Genomic DNA, 20,505 nt, shown 5'->3' with positions numbered 1-20,505 from the left:
ACTTCATACACTGTAAGGGACTTCCTTGGTAGTCCAGTGGCTAAGACTCCATGCTCCCAATGCAGGAGGCCTGGGTTTGATCCCCGTTCATGGAACTAAGATCCCTCATGCCGCAACTAGGAATTCATGTGCCACAACTAACGATCTCAACTGCAATTGAGACTCAGCACAGGCAAATAAATAAAAACAACAACAAAAAAATTTTTTTTTAAGATTCTTCGTACATTGTGACTGAGTGCTTGCTTAGTTGCCTAGTCCTGTCCAACTCTGCAGCCCTTTGGACTGTAGCCCACCAGGTTCCTCTGTCTGTAGGACTTTTCGGGCAAGAATACTGGAGTGGGATGCCATTTCCTCCTCCAGGGGATCTTTCCAGCTCAGAAATCAAATCCATGTGTTCTGTGTCTCCTGCGTTGCCGGCGGATTCTTTACTGCTGAGCCACAGGGGAAGCCCATACATTGTAATTAGTCATCAGTTAAATTCAAATACAGATAATGCGCCAGAGTTTTACGTTGCATTAACATTATAACTCCTATCATTCTGTACATAACTTGCAATGGTAGAAAAATAAATTTTATAGTAGATTTCATTGCCCTGAAGTATGAGTTGCATGATTTATGATCCTGTTCTACAGGAGTCATTTTTAACATTTCCAGTAGTCTCAAATTTTAGGCTTTTATCTGTTGTTCTCAATTTAGCCAATAATTTAAAATTCCTTGGCAAACGTTACAAAACTAAATGACTATGTGAATACATTAATAGATTGCCTTAAATCAAAAGCTACATCAGCTTCACAGTAAACCGACCTCTGAATATCTGTATTTCTGAACCTGCCAGCGGGGGCCAGTGCAGGACAGCCAAGGGCACAGAGCGTGGAATAAGGCTATGGCTGCAATCTTGTTCTCGACTTTCAACCAGACTGTGTATGTGCAAAAAAGGACTTTGTGAAGGAACTCTTTGCCACCTGTGTATAGGACAGCGTCCATGCCTGTCTTCCTGGATTTTCCAGAGGTTTAGAAAAATTTTCCCATTAAGACATAACATATAGTTAATTCACATGTATTTTTTTGTTATTCAAAGTGTGATGAGTCAACCTAAATGCCTATCAATTGGAGATGCTAAACTAAACTAGGATAGAGTATACTACGGAAATTTTTGTGTAAGATTCAAAACGATGAATTAGATTTTTATGTATCTATATGGAAAGATGCCAGGATTTATTATTACATGAAAAAAGTGTTACAGAACATGGAACAATATGTACAATGTGATTCTATTTGTGTTAAACACCCCACCATTCGCCAAATCTGGATGGATACCTATCAAGGTGACAAGCTTGGCTCCTGGATGGAATTGGATGGGAATCAAGAGGAATTTTTGACCTCTTTATATTGTATACATTTAAAATTTTTAATTTTCTTTTTATTCATTTTTTAAATAAAGTTTTTCATTTTATATTGAGTATAGTTCATTGACAATGTTTTGTTAGTTTCAGGTGTACAGCAAAATGATTTAGTTATACATACTTCTATTATTTTTCAGATTCCTTTCCTATATTACAAAATATTGAGTAGAGTTCCCTGTGCTATCCAGTAGGTCCTTACTGATTATCGTTGGCAACCCGCTCCAGTATTCTTGCCTGGAAAATCCCATGGATGGAGGAACCTGGTAGGCTGCAGTCCATGGGGTCGCAAAGAGTCAGACACGACCGAGCAGCATTTACTTTACTAGTGTATATATATTAATCCCAACCTCCTAATTTATCCCTCTGCCCCACCCTTCCCTGATAGCTCAGTTTGGTAAATAATCCGCCTGCCATGCAGGAGACTTCAGTTTGATTCCTGGGTCAGGAAGATCCACTGGAAAAGGGATAGGCTAGCCACTCCAGTACTCTTGGCCTTCCCTTGTGGCTTAGCTGGTAAGGAATCCGCATGCAATGTGGGAGACCTGGGTTTGAGCCTCGGATTGGGAAGATCCTCTGGAAAAGGGAAAGGCTACCCACTCCAGTATTCTGGCCTGGAGAATTCCGTGGATTACAGTCCATAGGGTCGCAAAGAGTCAGACACTTTCACTTTCCCACCTTTCCACTTTGGTGACCATAAATTTGTTTTCTAAGTCTGTGAGTTTCTGTTTTGTAAATAAGCTCATTTGTATCATTTTTTAGAATCTATATATAAGTGCTATCACATATTTGTCTTCATATGATTTACTTCACTTAGTGGGATAATCTCTAGGCCCATCCATGTTGTGTATCATATATATATTTTATAAGAACAAGAATGAATATATTACTTGTTGGATTGAAAGTAGACTTTATACAAGAAATGTAGTAAACAGAAAACAACCAAGTTAGCCTTTAGCATTGAATGTTTGCCAGCTGTTTGAGTTTGAATTATGTCAAAGTGTAACATTTATATTTTGACATGATAAAAAGCTTTGGCCTGCATCCTCTGGTTTTACCCTAATAACAACCAAATGGGATAGAGGGGATTGATGATGTCTCTGTTTTACAGTTGAAAATACAGTCTCAGAATTAATTAATAGTAAAATTATGAATTCTCTGCTATACTGGTTTCTATTCATGTTATTCCTATATTTACTTATCACCTAGTTTATAATCTAATTGGCTCAGATGAGACACTAAAATTAATCTTTGCACAAACCAAGTATGTACCATTGCTTCAAACTAATTCATTTCCCAAACACACACCAAATAAAATTTCACATAAATGAAGTCTTTGGTTTTGTTTCTCTTTCACCTTGCTCTTCCTCTTCCTAATTTTTATTTCTTTCTAGATATGACCCTATGTTTCTTTCTGGTATCGTTTTCTCTCAATTAACTGTCATATTTCTTTCCTATGTATAGATGCACAATAATGTAAATTTTACTTTTTCTAGGGGCATGTACTTTTTAATCAGGATCTCTTGAGGAATAGCCTCCAAATTCAAATGAATGCAACTTTGGACTAGATGATCTCTGATACAGCTCTAACATCCAGGATTCAATGTTTCTATCACTAATGATGACATTTCAGGGAGCTATCATGGACATAAGGAAAAAATATTTTTATCTGGAAATACCAAAAGCCCCTCAAATCACTTAGCATAGCACCTGCTTTCTCATCTTGCCTCCAAGTACTGGCTGTGCACAAACAAAAGGAAAGAGAACACTTAAAAACAAATTGAGTTCGTCACTGCTCTCTGCTTCTGTGGCAGAGTAGTCTGGGGATTATGAGGTCGAGAGTCTCAAGAACTGACCTCTAATCTAGATCCGGCATGATTTCTGTGGCTATGAACATGTAATTTCATTTTCTCTGTATGTCAAGGAAAGTTCTGTGATGTAGTGGAAAGAAAAGGGCTTTGACCACTGCTCACTGTTTATTCATCTCATTCATTTTTTTTTTTAAAGAAAATATGTATTACATCCTAAGTAGGTAGCATGGCAGGTTCCAGAGAGACAGTGGTGAACAAAATGGGGTTCTCTCCCTTTGTAGTGAGGTGAAAGTCGCTCAGTCATGTCCGACTCTTTGCAACTCCATGGACTGTAATCCATGGAATTCTCCAGGCCAGGATACTGGAGTGGGTAGTCTTTCCCTTCTCCAGGGGATCTTCCCAACCCAGGGATCAAACCCAGGTCTCCCACATTGCAGGCAGATTCTTTACCAGCTGAGCGACAAGGGAAGCCCAAGAATGCTGGAGTGGGTAGCCTATCCCTTCTCCAGGGTATCTTCCCGACCCAGGAATCAAACTGGGGGTCTCCTGCATTGCAGGTAAATTCTTTACCAACTGAGCTATCAGGGAAGCCCTCTCTTCCTGTAAAGTGTACTATTAATTGATTCCGAACATCTTTTCATTTCCTGAGTTCACTTTCCTTTGTGTAAAAAGTGTTCAGAATAATCTTCATATTCCATAAGAATTACAGTGATCCTTTTCTCCTTTTTTTTGGCTGTGGTGGGTCTTCACTGCTTTGCACAGCTAGTTGGGGCGAGTGGGGGTTACTCTTTGTTGCCCAGGAATGGGCTTCTCATTGCGCTGCTTTCTTTTGTTGTGGAGCCTGGGCTCTAGGTATACAGGCTGCAGACAGGCTCAGTAGTTGTGGCTCTCAGGGCTCTAGAGCACAGCTCAGTCGTTCTGGCTTTTGGGGGCTCTAGAGCACAGCTCAGTAGTCGCGGCTCTGGGGCTTAGTTGCTCTGTGGCATGTGGAATCTTCCTGGACCAGGGATGGAGCCGGAGTGCCCTGCGTTTGCAGGTGGATTCTTATCCACTGTGCCACCAGGGAGTCCGGTGATCCATTGTTCTGATGTGCAGGTTGTGTTCCTTGGATGTACTAGCTGGAAGAAAATATTGAGAACTACTTATCTAGGTCAAGTTCTTCATTTATAGGTTGACAGAGGACTCAGAATGACTAACTGACCATCCTGGTATTCTTTTTACTTACTACATACTGCAATTTCTTCACAACCTTTAAGAACTTCTTGCAACTTTGGGGGGGGCTCTTTCCTTCCCCTTTAACCTGGCCTGTGTGCTCCAGCCCATTTATAGCACTGTACTCAGTGTTAAGTGAGAGCAAACGTGATCCATTTCATTTTGCTGGACTCTTCCTTAGTGATATGCCATTTCTTTCTTGAAATCCAACCATTCGGTAAATTTGAAGTGTTACTTCCTTTCTAAAGTCATGGCCCATCAACGTGATGAAGATTTTTACCAAGAATCTGAATGCACTTTATAACTTAGCTTATTATTATGATCCTTAATCTGTGTGATTATCCTTTTACCCTAAATAATAAACCATATTCTGTTGCTTTTTTCATTCACTGGTTGCTGTGTGTGTGTTTGTGTGTTAGTTGCTCAGTCATGTCCGACTCTATGCGCCCACCAAGCTTCTCTGTCCATGGGATTCTCCAGGCAAGAATACTGGAGTGGATTGCCATGCCCTCCTCCAGGGGATCCTCTCCACCCAGGGATTGAACGCAGGTTTCCTGCATTACAGGTGGACTCCACCATCTGACGGAGAAGGCAGTGGCACCCCACTCCAGTACTCTTGCCTGGAAAATCCCATGGATGGAGGAGTCTGGTAGGCTGCAGTCCATGGTGTTGCAAAGAGTGGGACACGACTGAGCGACTTCACTTTCAGGCATTGGAGAAGGAAATGGCAACCCACTCCAGTGTTTTTGCCTGGAGAATCCCAGGGACAGGGGAGCCTGGTGGGCTGCTGTCTATGGGGTCGCTCAGAGTCGGACACGACTGAAGTGACTTAGCAGCAGCAGCAGCTACCATCTGAACCACAAAGGAAGCCTCTGGTTGGTTTGGACAATGTTTTATAATAGAGCTGTGGAATAATCTCTAATCGAATTCTTGAGTCAGTTGAATGGCAATATGATAGCAATAATACCTGACGAGCTTACCACGGAATGCTCTTGTGATTAAAAAAAAAAAGGCAATAAATCCGAGGCAAATTTTGACAATTTCTAAAGATACTACATCAAGAATGACTAAATGGAAAGCAGTCTGGGAGCTGAATCATATTTAAGTTGTTGCAAAACTGACAATTATCACTTTTTTTTTTTTTTTTGGTCTGGAGACGCCTAGTGTTGGAGGATATAATTATTGTGTTCAAGTTTTTGAAAGACTATCAAGGGGAAAATATTCTATATTGCTGTAAGCAGCATAACTACTAGCAGTGGAAGGAAGTAAAAGGGAAATAGATTTTGGTTCAGCACGAGAACTTTCTAACATTAAACGCTGCCCAACAGTTGAGCAGGCTGTCTTACTTAAGGAAGTGAGCGCTCTGAAATTTGAACTGTTGAAATAGAAGTCGGACGCCTATCTGGAGGGAGTGTACAAGAGGGAATTCATGCCCGGGGGGAAGTTGGACTAATGACTTTTAAAGTGTCTTCCAATTCTAAGGTTTATAGGAGTGTTCAGTTAACCTGACATTTGAATCTATGTGAATTGTTATTTTTAAAAGATTGTATTAAATAAATAGTCAATCGACCTAAAAACTGTATGGTCAAGTTTACAGTATGTAAAATTTGATAAACATAGTGGGAAATCAGGTTTAAGACTGAAAACCTAGGTGTCATTAAAGGCAATTAGTGACACTTTTAACAGAAAGTAGGAAGAAAGAGCCATATGGGTTTCGAATGATGTGTTCAGGCCAAGTGACACTTGTCACCTAAAACATAAATGCTATAAATTGTTTTACTTTACACATGCTCAGACGGATTTTTTTAACATTCAGCGGTACCGTACGCGAGAGCAAGAGCGGGTCTTTGGCTAACAAGTCTCCGGAAGCCCTTTCGCGGTTACCCAGCCGCGGAAGACCGCTCCAGCCCGCGGCGGACTCGGGGGTGGGGGGTGGGGGGTAAAAGCGGAAGAGGCGCCGCTGGCCGCGGGTCCGAACTACCAGTCCCAGAGGTCCCCGCGGCTCTGCGCAAGCGCGATGACTTGGCGGCAGCGCCGCCGCAGGACGCAGGGAAGCCAACTAGCGAGTGGCGGCGGCGGGGGCAGCGGCCGTGGCAGTTCGCGGCGAGGGGACGGCTCCGAGGCCGAGTGACGGTCCGACGCAGACCTCGGTGCCCTCCTCCGCATGATCTTCTCGGTAAGTGCACGTCCCGGATCACCCCGCGCCCAGTGCGCGGGCTCCTTGCCTGGCGGCGGTGCTGCTCCGGCCTAGGGCCGCAGCCTGCGCCTGACGGCGGGCCACCGGGTGCAGCTAACCCCTGGGCCCTGGGCCCTTCCCTCCAGCGAGGGGAGACGTGGGGCCGGGGACACACGATTCGGTCCAGAGGGGAGAGGAGGCGGCGCGCAGGGGACCAGGCAGCCTGGGGCGGACAAGAGGGAGGGACGCGTGGGGGATGGGATGGGAAGGGAGAAACAGAGGCGAGCGACCTGGCAGCTGGAGAACTGAGAATGGGAGGCGAGAAGGTGCAATATCCTCTGAGAGCCGCTGGTGAAGATGTCTTGGTTCGGAGACTCTTGACAAGCTGGACTCAACGGTCTGGGGGTGGAGGGGCAGCCCACCTACCAGAAACATACACACCATACTTGGCATCTTTCCACTTCCTGTTAGAGGTCTGTAAATAAGAAGCTGTCGGTTGCTTCCACCGCCTTTCCTTCAACTTCGTCTTTCATTGACTGGCAAAATTTTAAACGGGTGCTGGCTAAGCAAAGCAGAGAAATAAACAGGTAGTTCTGTTTGTAAATCTGCGTAAAAACAGGGAGGCGTGGTGGTCCGTTCAGACGAGAGGTAAGTCAAAGGAGAACTCAGTGTTTTAATTTTAAAATTTGTGCTAAAAATCAGTTTGAGCGAGGCTTTAAACTAGAAAGGATTTTAAACCTGGGATTCACCATTTGGTGGTTAGAATTCAGGAGCTCCTTGAACTAGAATGAGAACAAAACACGTCTTTATTATCTGATAACTGTATTGTCATTATAAGCAACAAACCACAGTAGAGTTAGCAATGCCTGTGACTTTGTCACCAACATAAATAATAGATATTTTTGTGTCTTGTTTACAGTTGTTGCAGGTATCTTAAAATATCATTTATGGTACACTCCAGTAAAACATTTTTAAAGTATCATTTATGCTTATAATTTCTTTGGATTATGGTATTATCAGACCCACTGTTAGACCTTGTTATTTGATAATAAAGGTACACATATATTAAAATATCAGGGTTTTTTTTTTCATTCTTTTGCTAATAGTTCAGTATAATTAGTTTCTTTTGTGGTCGCATATAGTTAATTATGCATTTAAAAAGCAATCTGAGAAGGGGGTCCATAGGCTTCACCAGACTACCAAAGAGACCCATGGCTCAAAAAGACTTAAGAATTTCTGAAGCAGAAATAAGTTTTGGGGATCTGTAAGTTGGCTTGCAAGAATATTTGGATCATTAGATAAGAAAAAAGTCAAAGCAGATAGGACAATAGTGTAGATGAAAGAGGGAATTTTTGTAATCAGGGAAATAAAAAAATCTGACTGTAATCAGAGTAATAGTTTTGAAAAAGAGTATCGACCACAGATATTTCACTCAAGGTACTGAGGAATCAACAAAATAATCTGAGGAAGAAAGGGAAGTGAGTACTTTGGCCCTTAGATTTTTGTGTGAAGGCACCTCCTGGTTCTAAGTGATTGAAGGAATTGAGCCCTCCAAACTCTTATATGTCTGTGAAAGAAAATTTTAGTGTGTGCTGTTTTTCTTTAAGTCATGTAGGCAGTGTGACTTCTAAAGGGGGGTAGGATATTCTAATTTTTCTATCTTTTTTGGGATGCGGGGTGGTGGGCCACACCGTGAGGATTGTGGGATCTTAGTTCTGTGACCAGGGATCAAACGCGGACCTGTGAGAGCACTGACTGCCAGGGAATTCCCCAGACTAATTTTTCTATCATTAAGTGAAAACTGCAGGATCTCTCTTCGAGTCTGTTTTCCTGTTGCTGTTCTTTTCATACATGACAGAAAGTAAACGTATAGCTTAGAGTTGAAGAGTTACTAAGTCTTTTTCTTGAAATTTCATTTTAAATTCTTGTAGTTCAGCTGCTTTTTGGCCTCAGACTTCTCACTGACAAATCACTCTTAACATTTTTTCAGAATATGTGTGACTGGAAGTTTGCACCTGTTTGTAAAGCACCTGTCAGCATCTTGTGTGAAATATTTTCCCCTCTAAAATAATATCTATAATGAAAAACCAGTGCAGCAGACTCTTTTAGAAAGGATTAGGGGAGGGTATGGAAAGCTGAGGAGGAGTCTTTTCTGAAATAGATGTTGGTGCTGAAATAGTTTGTGTTGACTTAAACACACTGTGTTACAAATCACTGCCTTGGGGAGGTCTTGCCATATACTTTCTGTGTCCTTACGCTGCCTCTTTCATCATTCTTTCTCCCCTGCCCCTTTATTTTATTTATAGCATGTACCTATCTGGCATCATATTATTTGTATATTTGTATATATTTATACCTAAAAGATCAAGAGAATTTAGATTGGAGCTACTACTACTAAATGGGACAGTGGAGATTGGGGAGTGCTGTGTGGATATGTCATTTGAACTGGACATTCAGTCGTAGATGTGATTAGCTACAGGGATACTGGAGAAAGGCCTCGGGTACAGGGAACAATTTGAACAAAGACAAGGACAGAGAAGTTTGTAAATAAAATAAACATCTAAGTCAACAGCTCACCCCCACCTCCCTCCCATCCATCCATCCATCCATCCAGTGCGTTAGGTCTGTAAAAGGAAAAATGGAAGAAAAGATTATGTATAAAGGCAGTTTGGGATGAACAAAGGCTGAGAAGTCTAGGCTCCCCATGAGAGTGTGTGATCATTTGCCTCCAGATGGATCTCTCCCTCCTAGAGCCCACCATTGACATTGCTCACAGGGAACCTGAAGTCTCTATGCTGAAGAACCAGAGGCAGCCTGGGGAAATGAAGAGTGTGGGGTGTGGAGTCAAGCAAATCTAGTCTTGAATTCCTTGTCTGCTGCATAATAGCTGGATGATTAGGCAGTAAGTTATTTGACTTCTCTAAAGCTATTTCCTCCTCTGTATAATGGAGGTGATAAATAGTTGTCGTATACGATTAACCCCAGAAGTAACTTCAGGAACATGGCTTTCACTCAGTAACTGCTGGTTACCTTTTGGCGTTCCAGCTTTCAACGTGCTTTCACCCTTTTCCGCCTTCGTGCCACGTCCCTGACTTTAAAACAGCCACTACTCTTCTGGCGCCCTCTTGGGCACTGTCACAGTGTTGTCACTTCCCTTCCCCCAGTCGGCTTTGCTGTGAGTTTGTGAGCAGTTTTCCAGGGGTGACACTTAGCACCATAGAAGGTGATACTGCCTGAGAATGGCATTCTGGAAATGGCAGCAATATGTATTAACTTTTGTTGAGTGCACCTAACAATATAAAATTTGCCACTCTTTAAATGTAATGTGCTTCAGTTTAGGTTAGTTTATTTGGAAAAATTACCCCTGATATTTGCAGAAAATTGAAGCAGGAAAGTAGATACATCCCCAACTGTAAGATGTTTCACTTTTATTTATTGTTATTTTTAGTAGTGAGTGTACTGGGGAGTTGGTTACACATTCTCCAGGATAAAGTATGATTTTTTTGAGGGATTTAAAGTCTGATATATTAAAAAAAAGTTTGATATAAGTGGGATCCTTGGGGTGAATTGGGGGGATGGAAGGGAGGTTCAAGAGGGAGGGGATATATGTATACTTAGGGCAGAGTTACAGTGTTGTATAGCAGAAACCAGCATGACATTATAAAGCAATTATCCTCCAATTAAAAATAAGTCAAAAAAAAATAAGTGGAATCCTTTTTACTTGCTTAGGAAAGACCAAAAATAATTGAAAAACAGTTTCTTCTCAAGTGACTAATTAAATTTTCCCCTTCAGCTTTATGTTTATTCACCACACACGTTTCCTTCTCTGTAGTTAATGTTTTCTTAGGTAAGAAGGATTTTAGCTGTGTTTTTGTTTTTTTACATTTGAACTGCCTAGAACACAAATTCTATATGTTTGCATAGAATTATTTGTGGCTTTAACTCTTAAATCCTAATCAAGAATTCATTTGTAAAGGAACAATTTCTGTATTGTGTACAGAAAAAGCTTTTGGCACAAATTGTTTGACTTGTGGTGTGCAAAATTACAGATAATTAAAATTTCCTTCTTTGTGTTTACCTATGTTTTCTTCTTTTTTGGATTATGTTTCAGTATGTATTATGATTTTTTGTAAAAATAGTTTCAGAAGGGGAGTTCTTCGTTGTTTCTAAGCTGAAACCCAGTTTTGAACTCTGCAATTCAAAGGTCAAAAAAAGTGATGAATATCTGTTGATACTTCAAGGTCTCATATTTAATAAATAAATGGCTGAGCAAATGTTTAAGAAAATACAGACTTCCTAAGGGTCTTTATAATGTCTTTTTTCTTTTCTAAGTTTGAAGATAAACTAGATACTTGTTAAGTATTTACACCCAAAAGGAAAATATAACTTAATGCTGTATATTAAGCCAAAATTATCTTTGTATTCACCTTTTCTGTAAGCCATTTAAAAAAGATAAGACTACATAATAACGAATGAAATATTGCCATTTGCAGTAACTTGAGTGGACCTAGAAAATATGGTACTTAGTAAGTCAGACAAAGACAAATCTATGATATCACTTATATGTGGAATCTAAAAATAATGCAAATGACTTTATATTCAAAACAAAAACAGACTCACAGACATTGAAAATAAACCTATGGTTATCAAAGGGGAAAGGGGGTAGGGGGTTGATAGAATAAATTAGGAGTATGGGATTGACAGATACAGACTACTATATATAAAATAGATAAGCAACAAGGATTTACTATATGGCCCAGGGAATTATAACCAGTGTCTTATAATAACCTATAATGGAAAATAATCTTAAAAAAGATATCTATCAATATATAGGTAGATATCTATATGTGTCTGTCTTCTTGTGTGTGTGCCCAGTTGTGTCCGACTCTTCATGACCCCAAGGACTGTAGCCCACCAAGCTCCTCTTGCTCATGGAATTTTCCAGGCAAAAATACTGGATCAGATTGCCATTTCCTACTCCTGGGGATCTTTCCCACCCAGGGATCAAACCCTCGTGTCTTGGGTCTTCTGCATTGGCAGGTGGATTCTTTGCCAATAGATAAAAGATAGATATACATATCTGAGTCACTTTGCTGTATACCTGACACTAACACAATATTGTAATCAACTATACTTCAATTAAAAGATGATAAACTATACAAGGCTTTAAGCAGACTGTAACTGTATAAACAGGCAAGATGTCTGCTCATTAATTTAAGATGTCTGTCTGAAAGGGTGCCTGCTTGGTCTTGCTCCGGTGTAATGCCTATACACCCACGCTGGAGACTAGTCGTCAAACGTGTTCAGTTCTATTTTTTCTCTTCCTAATTTATATTTTCAATTTATTTTCTCTGAATCTTTGAAAGGATTAATATTGGGGAATTTAAAAGACAGAACATTTAATCAAGGGATGTTAGCCTATTCCCTTTTTTTCAGGATCAGAATCAAATTATCTTCACAAGCAATTCAAATTTTATCTAAGTACATCTATTTTAAAAGTTTTTAGGACTTAGGCTAAAGTCATCTATTTTCAGCCCACTCTGAACTGTCTCCTTTCACTTTCTAATGGAGAACTCAGACCTATGTCTTAATTTTACTTCCACTGTTTATAAATCCTGACCACCTGACAAAAATACATTAGGACTGAAAGTCATAGCACTTATGGCAGAATTGTGAAATGTTTACAGATGTGGATTTGTGTCCAAAAGGCTTAGGGAAGAATAGATTAATTCTTTTTACAGAATTTATTTCATCTTTACCTTCTTTAGAACCCAAGGAATCTAACTTTGATTTCTCTAAAACAAAGTGCTTTTTAATATCGAATTATTCAAGGGCCTGGTGGGCCAACTTGGATTCTGATGGAAAGTAACTTATTAAGTAAGCTTTCCTCTAAGTTTCTGTTTGTTGCTGTTCAGTTGCTAAGTCTGACTCTTTGCAACCCCATGGACTGCAGCATGCCAGGCTCCTCTGTCCTCCACCAACTCCCAGAGTTTGCTCAAATTCATGTAAAGTTTTTATTCCATCATTGCAAAACATCATGATAGCAGTAATGACAATAATAGCTAACATTTATTGACTTCTTTTTTTGTAGGCATTATGTAAACTAAAGTTAAAAATTCCGTAATTTTATGGAGCCATCTTAATGGTTAATTTATTTTTGAAAAGCCATTTGACTAATGAGATTTATTTATTTACTTTTTTTGTGGTCCAGAATGTTCCTTTTAGGTAGAACACAGTGATAATAATGCTGTTTGAAGTTTGATAGTGTTTATAATTTTATGAAGTACCATTTTGGAAAATGTGATGACACAGACATGTCAGTCTGCTGTTTACATGCTTTCCTTAAATTTGAGGGTGTACTCTTGGATCTTGAAACAGGCTTTACCAGTATTACAGCTCAGCAAAAATGCAGCTGAAGCTCAAAGTTCTCTTTCTGCTCTTCTATCTGGTAGTTTTGTGCACCCACTGTGTTTAGGGAAGAAACTTAAGTTTATGCTGGGGATGAAAGCTTCCTCAAAGCATGTGGGTGGTGAAATCTTTCTCTCAAAGGTTTGTAGAATGTTCTAAGGGTTGTAGGATTTTTTTCACTAGTTTACCTTGATCTCCAGATTTCTGTATGTCTTAGTAAGTTGTCGTTAGAGATTGTTGAATAGGGGGAAATTAGATTTGGTGGTATACAGGGAGGCCTGGCGTGCTGCGATTCATGGGGTCGCAAAGAGTCGGACACGACTGAGCGACTGAACTGAACTGGAGAAGACTCTTGAGAGTCCCTTGGACTGCAAGGAGATCCAACCAGTCCATTCTGAAGGAGATCAGCCCTGGGATTTCTTTGGAAGGAATGATGCTAAAGCTGAAACTCCAGTACTTTGGCCACCTCATGCAAAGAGTTGATTCATTGGAAAAGACTCTGTTGCTGGGAGGGATTGGGGAAGGAGGAGAAGGGGATGACAGAGAATGAGATGGCTGGATGGCATCACTGACTCAATGGATGTGAGTCTGAGTGAACTCTGGGAGTTGGTGATGGACAGGGAGGCCTGGTGTGCTGCAATTCATGGGGTCGCAAAGAGTCGGACACGACTGAGCGACTGAACTGAAATGAACTGAACTGAACTTTGGATTAATTAAATTAATTAAGGCTTACATAACATGAAAGTTCCTGATGCGTTTCTAGATCAGGTGGATATTTTTGTGTTACTTACTGCCTTTGGAGGAGAAGGGGATATGATTTTAATACCATTGCAGTTCTGCTTATTAGTGTACAGTGTGTTATTGTTCAGCTGTACCTAGAAATTAAGTACTGTGTCCTTTTTGTTGGACTTGAAAATTTCACAGTTTTAATTATTCACAGAATTTGTCTGGTCCTGAGTGTTTAAGTAATTGTACTAGCAGATCTTTAAGCAGGGGAGCTTTTAGTGCCAAGTTTTTATTATGTTTTCCTTAAAACTTTTTTTGAATTACTAAAGTAATAAATATTCTTTGTTAAAAAAAATAAAAATGATGCAAAAATGAAAAATTTTTTCCCTCCCTGCATATGCATATACTATATGATTTGGAATTTTTTTTCCCCCAGAATTATAGTTAATACTAGCTCTTGTTAACCCATTAAACCCTCACAACTTTATGAACATGCCCGTCAAAGTTTCAATTTTACATCCATTTGCATATGAAGAAACTAAGGCAAGGAAAAGTAATTAGCCAAAGCCTGCATAACTAGTGAGCAGCAAAGCTGAGATTTGAGCTCAAGAAGTCTTGCTCTGGGATTTGTGTTTTAACTAACCTTGGACTGCCTCTGGGATCTTACCTTGCATCTTGTTCTGCAGTTTGCTTTTTTCACTTATTGGAACCTGATAGGCATGCGGGTCTCCCGCATTGTAGACAGACGTTTAACCATCTGAGCCACCAGGAGCTACCAGGGAAGTCCTCCATGTACCTCTGTCTCCTTAGTAATTATGTGGCAGTACATGGAAAGCCGCTTCCCTGGCGGCTCAGTGGTAAAGAATATGCCTGACAATACAGGAGAAGAGATGCAGGTTCAATGCCCGAGTCAGGAAGATCCCATGGAGAAGGAAATGGCAACCCACTCCAGTATTCTTGCCTGGGAAATCCCATGAACAGAGGAGCCTGGCAGGCTACAGTTGATTGGGGTCACAAAAAAACATGACTTAGCAACTAAACAAGTCCATGGAAGGCGTACCATGATTTACTTAATGTCTTTCATGCTTCATCTTGTTTAACTGTCCCATTAGTCATGATTTCAAATAAGATTTTAAAAAGCCAAGATTTTAAAATGAAAATAGTGCATCTACATTAGTATTTACTAAATAATGCATATTAGCTGTCCAGGTGTTTTATTCTGTCAGTTGGGTGGTCTAATAAAACCTGAGCTTAATCTACAAGCTGTTTGTTATGTGTTGAATTTCATTATTTTCATGGTTTTTCTTTTTCAGCTCTGGAAAAGTAATTAATGGATTGGGGCAGGGGGTAAAATTGACCTTTGGATTTTATTTATTTTTGGTAGGGTTTGGAGTTTTGATGTCATAACACGAAGTGCTGTACTCTTAATTTGAATTTTGGGTACTATCTGACTTTGAATTAGGTACTTACATCTTCGGAGCTGTGTGTCTTTCAGATCCTTGTACTTGTGCCAGGAATAGTTGGTACCAAGTCTATTTTTTTAAACAGTGTCTTACTTTTGTTTCAAAAATGTCAACCAAAGATATTAGAACGTGTCAGTCGTTTCCATATTTTCCCCTCATGATACACATTTCTTCATTGTAAAGAAACGTCCTTTTTTTGGTACCTTAATAGTTATTTCAGACATACTCATTGGGAAGTTAGTAGGTGTCTCCAACTTAAATTTTGTTGCTGTTCTTTAATCACTTTGGAACTGAGTTAGCAGCAGCTTGGCTGATTCCTAACTGGAGCATTGCTCTTCATCATTCAGTCGCTTGTTTATTAATTATTTATAAATTTGTACATTGATTCAGTACCTGCTAAACACCAGTTCCGCTGCTGAGTCATGGAGATACCAAGATGACTGTGTCCCTGTTTCAGGGCACTTGAAGTTTTGTTGAGAAAACAATGTTCTGTTGCAAATAGTCTGTGTGAAAATATCTGACTCAGGAGGCTGGTAAAGGCTTCTCAGTTTGGGCTGGGCCCTGCTGCCTGAGTGGGACTTAACTGACCACTAAGAGGAGTAAGCAGAGGATTCTAAACAGAGGGCATGCAGAAATCCAGTCTCTGACAACTCAGAATTGTCATCAGAATGTCATGTATCCCTGTGAGAATGCAGGTCCCTCAAGAGCAGACCTTAACCTGTCCTGTTCATCAGCGCCTAGCACTTCATAGGTGTTTAGTAAACATTTCTTGAATGGGTGAGTGAAGCAAGTATGTTAAATACAGCCTTACTGTCTTGTCTGTCCATTTTCTGGAAAGAGCTGAGCTCATTATTTTTAATACCTGATGATTTTTAGAGTATGTAATTTAAAGAAACATAAAGTGAGTAAGAAACTATTCCTGCATCGAAAGAGATAAATCTTGCAAGAGGAAACACATGTAGACAAATCATTGTAATTCAACATGATTATATTTATTAAAAAAAAATTTTGCAGTGGACACCCATCTCTGGTATGGGTTGGTTACCCTGAAAAGTGGTGGGTAATTAAAATCCTATATAGCTAACATTGTAGTAGGTCATTAAAAAATGATGGTCATTTTTTTTGTCCTTGTCACATTAGTATAAACAGTACATGAATACTATGATAAAATGTATGTATATAATGAACAAAAAAAGTAACTGGCAGTTCTGTCAAGGTTTAGGCAGTAGTATATAACAATGTTTACCATGCTTGATCCTTGAGTAACATCAGAATTTTTCCTGAATCTGCATACTGCTTTACTGTTGTTTATTTAAAATGTCTTTTTTTGGGCCCCTTAAAAATATTTTTAAAGAAGCTTTATGTTATTACCATAATGAAAGGCTACTATCTCTTGCCGTAAATAGAAACCAAGTTAAATATAATAAAAACACAGCAGTGTTATAAAACTTAGCTTGCTGCTGTTTGCGGAAGGTGCTGAGTTTGAGATCTGCTGTCCTTTAATTGAAAGGAGAGATTAGCAGGTGTTGGGCTTCCCTGGTAGCTTAGCTGGTAAAGAATCTGCCTGCAATGCAGAAGACCTGGGTTCGATCCCTGGGTTGGGAAGATCCCCTGGAGGAGGGCATGGCAACCCTCTCCAGTATTCTTGCCCGGAGAATCCTCATGAACAGAGGAGTCTGACAGGCTACAGTCCATGGGGTCACAAAGAGTCAGACACCACTGAGCGACTAAGCACAGCACAGCACAGCAAGTGTTAGGGAAATGTTGAAGACAAACTGGGGCCTCGCTTAGCTTTTCTCCATGATGTGAATAGGAGAACTGAAAGAGACTTGAAGCTGGAGTAACTTTCCCACTCAGTGTCATAAGGGAGGAAGGACGTACCCTATTTGTTAGAGGCAGTTCTCCCAGCCCTTAGCAGTGGGAAGAGATTTGGGGGCTGGGCCTCAAAGGAGAAATTTGAGTTCACGTAAAGATAAGGAGAATATAGGCTCCGTGTGTGTGCGTGCGTGTGTGCGTGTGGATGCTCAGGTGTGTCTGACTCTTTGCGACCCTGTGGACTATAGCCTGCCAGGCTCTTCTGTCCATGGGATTTTTTCAGGCAAGAAAACTGGAGCAGGTTACCATTTCCTCCATCAGGGGATCTTCCAGACTCAAGGGATTGAACCCATGTCTCCTGTGTCTCCTGCAGTAGGGAGGAGAGTCCAGGAATGAGACTACTCAGATGATGAGACTCTTCATAGTCTGAAGGGTTGACTGGAGGAAGATGATAATCTTGAATTTTCCTAACCTTTCCCAGTAAAGGGCCATTTTGATTTTCTGTTCTCCCACATTGGAAGAAGGCAGGAGATACAGTCAGAGCATAGATCACTTTGACAATATTGATTACTGTCTGAGGTCACCTGCCCACAGGAAATCCCAGTTAGCTTCCAGAGACAGAGAGTGAGGTGACCCAGGTTTTCTGGTGCCAGTTAGGGAAGAATTGATGCTTTTGAACTATGGTGTTGGAGAAGACTCTTTAGAGTCCCTTGGACTGCAAGGAGATCCAACCAGTCCATCCTAAAGGAGACCAGTCCTGCCTGTTCACTGGAAGGACTGATGTTGAAGCTGAAACTCCAATACTTTGACCACCTGATGTGAAGAGCTGACTCATTTGAAAAGACCCTGATGCTGGGAAAGATTGAGGGCAGGAGGAGAAGGGGACGACAGAAGATGAGATGGTTGGATGGCATCACTGACTCAATGGACATGGGTGTGGGTGGACTCTGGCAGTTGGTGATGGACAGGGAGGCCTGGCGTGCTGCAGTTCACAGGGTTGCAAAGAGTCGGACACAACTGAGCGACTGAACTGAATCTGGATTAGTCCCTAGTAACTTTTTCTAAACTTTCATATACCATTTCTTTAGTAGGATCTAGGTTATTTAGTTGTGAAGTCCAACTAAACTTGACTTTGTCAGACAGTTTGAAACTTTCGAAGAAGAGGAGAGTTGTCCAGCTACTGACTGACATATTAATAGTTGGAAGAGTGGGGTGAATAGAAGCAGCAACCTTGACGGTGAATTAAAGCACTCATTTTGGGGAGGCAGATGGCATGGTGGTTAAAATCTGCGTAAGCCAGGTACACCTGGATTCTAGTCTTAGCTTTGCTAGTTACTGAGTTGACCTTGGGCAGAATATTTAATTTCCTCATCAATAAAAGGTGGGTACGAATACCTTTCAGGAATGTTACACAGATTAAATGAGAATTTCCATATAAAGTACCTGGTTGGTCCCTAGTAAGGACAATCCTGAAATGCCCAGTGGTTATTATTGTTTCCTAGGCACGAGTACATTTTACTGCTGCTATTGCTAAGTCACTTCAGTCGTGTCCGACTCTGTGCGACCCCATAGACGGCAGCCCACCAGGCTTCCCCGTCCCTGGGATTCTCCAGGCAAGAACACTGGAGTGGGTTGCCATTTCCTTCTCCAATGGATGAAAGTGAAAAGTGAAAGTGAAGTCAGTCAGTCGTGTCCGACTCTTAGCGACCTCATGGACTGCAGCCCACCAGGCTCCTCCACCCATGGGATTCTCCAGGCAAGATTACTGGAGTCGGGTGCCATTGCCTTCTCCAATACTTTACTACCCCCAGCCAAAACTCTCCTCTTGAAGCTCAACCACTATTACTTATAATGGCTTTAAAAATTTTGCTATTAAGTGGAAATTAATATGAAAACTGACATTTCCTAAATAATTCTGGATGGGAAATTTATTTGCCTTGCTTCTTTTGACCAGGAATTAGTGCAAAATGTTAATACAGCTGTGGAACTTTTGCGTTAGGAGGTTTCTGTGTTTTGTTTCTGATCACAGTGAACTGAAAGAAAAAATATTCTTAGTGTGATAGTTTAAACAGTGCAGTTATGTTACCAGATGTTAGTGGGTTCTGTGACATCAGGTAATGATAAGTTACAGTGTTCACGTGCAGTTCTCAAATTCATATATTTTTTCTTACTGAGAGAAGTTGCTAAATTGTATGCTCAGATTTAGAATTATATTATTTATGCAACAAAAAATTAAAACAGACTTTACTTTTTAGAACAGTTTAATTTACAGAAAAACCTAGATGATAGTGCAGGGAGTTGCCATCCACCCAGCATCAAGTTCCTGTTGATATGGTGCATTTGCTACAATTAGTGAACCGGTATTGATAATTATTATTAATTAAAGTTCATACTTTATTCAGATTTCTTTAGTCTTTACCTGATGTCCTTTTTCTGTTCCAGGATCTCATCCAGGATATGTTACATTTAGTTGTTATTATCTCTGTAATTTTTGATTGGATCATCTTAATTAACCAAATTATTTGTTTGCAAAACATGCTTTATTCTCAAAAAAAGCCATACCTATGTGTGGCATATAATGTTACTAAAAATGCTCTTTGATTGAAGCTAGTTGGCCTTTAATTCCACTTTCAATAAGCCTTTATGACGGTAGGTTTCATCATGTGAGCAAGTAGTCTGTCTTACCTTTTTAGATATGTCTGATATTTCACACTTACTTTCATGGAGAGCTTCATTTTGGTTGCCTCTGCCGTGTGAAGGACATGGAGGATGTCTTATTGTGTCCTAGCGAAATGATAAAAATTACTCTGCCTCTTTTTTGTGGAGGCACTAAGATCCCACAAGCTGTGCTACATGGCTTGTGGGATTTTACCTCATTGACCAGGGATTGAACCTAGGCCCTTGGCAGTGAAAGTACAGAGTCCTAACCAATGCACCACCAGGAAATTCCCTACCCTACCTCATAATTGATAAGAATGGTGATGTCCTATATCATAGATTATTTATACTTTACAATCTTCTCATGTGAACTATACTATTTAGCATATGAAGTAGGTAAGAGGTAAGAGCATTATCCCAGTTTTGAAGATGGGGAAGCAGAAACTTAGGTGAAATCACTAGCCACAGATCACGTTGCCAGTAGAAGTCAGAGCCCAGTCTTAAATCCCTCAGATCTTCTTACTGTAGTTTTTTTTTTTTTTTAGTATCCTTTCCATCGTCTTGTATGAAATAATTTCTATAAAAAATGATACAGTAGTGAGTGTTTTTCTGTTACTGACTTACAGAGTTGATCTTGAGTTTATTAAATTCCTGAAGCCTGGTGATCTCAAAGATCCATGGGATCTCAAAGAACCGAGCGGCTGAACAACAGACAGATGATTAGATAAACTCTTGCTGTTACTTACAAGTTTAAAACTCTTGGCTGCATATCATTAACTTGGGATGCTTTTGATTAGAAATTTTCATCAGCGAAATCATGAGACATGATTCTCATT

At 40.3% G+C, this 20,505-nt stretch overlaps 1 protein-coding gene across 4 annotated transcripts in view; it reads left to right on the top strand.

The window, feature by feature from the left end:
• Window positions 1-6,411: 6,411 nt before the first annotated feature.
• The window catches only part of GAPVD1 (GTPase activating protein and VPS9 domains 1), a 64,948-nt gene continuing 50,854 nt past the window's right edge, over window positions 6,412-20,505 (top strand). For 2 of the 4 annotated variants that reach the window (XM_069582407.2, XM_069582405.2), the window contains exon 1: window positions 6,412-6,599. The gene's annotated coding sequence lies outside the window, so the exon portion shown is untranslated. The remainder of the gene's footprint in view (window positions 6,600-20,505) is intronic. The other 2 variants (XM_069582408.2, XM_069582406.2) reach the window with 1 other exon arrangement.

The sequence above is a fragment of the Ovis canadensis genome, chromosome 3 (assembly GCF_042477335.2).
Source record: "Ovis canadensis isolate MfBH-ARS-UI-01 breed Bighorn chromosome 3, ARS-UI_OviCan_v2, whole genome shotgun sequence".
NCBI lineage: Eukaryota > Metazoa > Chordata > Mammalia > Artiodactyla > Bovidae > Ovis > Ovis canadensis.
Note: the sequence above shows the minus strand (reverse complement) of the source record. Positions and strands in the feature narration are given on the sequence as shown.